Raw genomic sequence first — 2,835 nt, 5'->3', positions numbered from 1 at the left:
TAACTTAAAAACAAAATTTATTATGATCACAAAGGATCAGATAGACAGGAAAACAAATAAAATAAAATAAATGCAAGATGCTTGATATCATTCGAATTTTTTTTTAAATTGAATCATTTTTAACTACTGTCGATGAAAAAATAATTGAGAGGTTAAAAATGTTTTTTCGTGATACATGCATGAACTCACGCTTGAAAGATTTTCTTTTGAACATTCATGACTCAACTTAAAATGGCACCCATGCATCTAACCTCAAAGCTGTGTAACGAACACGAAGACGACTTCCAAGTGCGTGTGATAAATTACAAACGAATGATACATCGTATGACGCAGTGACTTGTAATTTTTAGTGTTTAACTTTATTAGGTACTGTTCTTCTTCCTCTTCTCATCACGAGTCTTCTTCTTTTTTTTGCTTTGCAAAAGTACAAACAGCTACAACTAAAAGGGGTGTTCTGACTTCGACGTCAAACTTATTCCTTCTTGAGGGCTTCGTCGGTCTTCTGCTTCAGCGTTTCGCCGATTTCACCAGCCTTGGACTTGATCACTTCTCCGAGCTCCGACAGTTTTCCGAGGAAGCTCTGCAAATTTTAGTTAAAAAGTGTTACTCTCTGGTGGAACTTGAACTATGCTCAGTAAATATCTTACGTCAACGTTCTCCTTGGTGAAAGTGTCCGAGATTCCCTTCTTGATGGTGTCGACGGTGTCATCGAGCGCGTCGCGGCGGACACGGGCAGCGAGGGTCAGCTGGAAGATGAATTAGTTTTATTAGTTAACATATCATCAACATATCAAAAAAATAAATGAAGTTGAAGGAGGTAAAGTTGTCAAAATCAAGTTTATCATTAAAAGTTAAATAAAAAAAGGATGTTTTATTCTGAGAAGTTTTAAGTATCGTTAGTTTTTTTGGTTTGAACGTTAACATGTATTTCAGCTTTTCAGTATCAAAACCGTGCAAATTTTCACTTCACAGAATTTGTAGTGTTTTTTCTCTCTCTCCAAAATATAACAGGGCAAATCAACTAATTGGACTGTAAAAACATAAATGATTTTCGTAGACATATTACTAGTTGGAATCGGTTATATTGTCGTTTTGCCAATGGAAAACATTCTAGAGCATATTAAAAATAGTAAAAGAGGAAATTAGACTATGACAAACAAACTCGCACTTTGTCGTGTTTGACAGTTTGCCAAACTCGCAAACAAAGCAAAATGTATGCAGGTTGACGTTTCTGCAAACAATTGCAGGCAAAAACAAGGCAGGCAAACTGTCAAAAAGTTCGAGTTTGTTTGTTTGTTTGTTTGTTTGTTTGGCAAAGTCTAATACCTCCATAAGGAGGAATTACTCTTAGAATCATACTTTTGTCCTCTTTTTTAAGGACACGAATTTTGCACTGTCACTGATCACTTTGCGTTCTTTATTAAAAAGGAAGTTTAAAGGAAAATGCTTAAATTTTTTTTTAAAAAAATACAGGGCACGAAAAGTAACATGTTATTCAAAATTTATGTTCTTAACCCCTTCAGGCCCAGAACAAAATCGAGATTTTTTACGTTTTTTACTTACACGTTACTGGATCGACCAAATGGAATGAAATTTTTAATGCTTATAAATTAACATTCTATATAAACTAATGCAGGTTAAATCAGGTTGAAAAATCCAGAGAAATTCAATTTTGAAGACAAAAAAAGGGCGCTCTGGAGTAACCATGGGCGTTAGAGGGTTAAAAGAGAAAACCAAATTATATTCTGAAGAGTGATTCTTACTTAGTATTCATGTAATAAGCTTTCAAACGTCTTCATTAGTCAACAGACGGTTTTCGCGATTGGAACAAGCAATTTTTATGATAATAATTAAATTTTTAAAGTTTAATGAATCGATTGATAATGAATAACCAAAAATTATCATAAATTCAAGTAAAATGAAGCTCTTTAAATTATTATTTTTTTGTTTGAAGACTAAAAGATGTTCAAACAAAACGAAACTGCTAGTAATTTTTTCCTCTTTTGTAGGCTCGTGTTATCTTTGCACTTCCAATCGTTGAAAAAAATCCATTTTCAAAATTAAAAAAGTAAAAACTCAATTAAATTTGCACTATCCTGTATCTTTCAACAAACTATCTATCGTTTGTGCACCAATTCAACTGTTTTTCAATGCTTATTATACCAGAACAACAATCACTGACATTCACAATAGCAAAACCGAGTCCCCGTTCCGTATATATGTACCTGAACGATGCAGAAGATAACAATGAACAATAGTCCCAGCTTGGCCATTTTGATACTTTGGGGTTTGGTTTATACAACTTCACTGAACTTTCGAGGAGTTTTTTTTTCGAGCTGACCACGCGCTGCGGATTGCGATGCTTGCCGGACGAGTTATCGCGTACGAATGTCGAGTGTCGTCGCACTTGATCTGGTTGTTATATTTCGTCGAATCATGGATTTTTATTTCCATATGTATAGCCGGAGCGATGTAGAGCTATAGCTACACTTGTGATGACCTGTGGGATCGACCATATACATAACAACTGTCATAACGTACTCTCTTTCTCTCTCTCTGTGTACTTTTTTTGTGTGATAGGAACTTGTCCAGAGGTTCGGAGGCTTCGGTTCTGAGCGGGTTATTTGCGCGGGTTAGAATATTATCAAATTTAATTGATGCTCTAAGTAAATAGAACACAACTTCTGGGTGACCCGTAATGTTAAGGTGAATCTTGATTGAATCAAGTACGAATTTTGGGTTTTTGCCTTTCCTGGAATTCAATGACCTACATTTGAGATGTTTGCTGGGAAAGGATTCATGGTTCTAGAAACAATTTGGGTAACTTTTGTCCCT

At 35.0% G+C, this 2,835-nt stretch overlaps 1 long non-coding RNA gene across 1 annotated transcript; it reads right to left on the bottom strand.

Moving 5' to 3' along the window:
* Positions 1–337: 337 nt before the first annotated feature.
* On the bottom strand, positions 338–2,410 carry LOC6039728. The gene is made up of 3 exons (XR_005278815.1): positions 2,226–2,410; positions 648–746; positions 338–580 (listed from the first exon to the last, which is right to left on the bottom strand). It is a non-coding gene; the product is annotated as an uncharacterized LOC6039728 (long non-coding RNA).
* Between the last annotated feature and the right edge of the window lie 425 nt (positions 2,411–2,835).

This window comes from Culex quinquefasciatus, chromosome 3 (assembly GCF_015732765.1).
Source record: "Culex quinquefasciatus strain JHB chromosome 3, VPISU_Cqui_1.0_pri_paternal, whole genome shotgun sequence".
NCBI lineage: Eukaryota > Metazoa > Arthropoda > Insecta > Diptera > Culicidae > Culex > Culex quinquefasciatus.
This window is presented reverse-complemented; position numbering and strand designations above follow the sequence as displayed.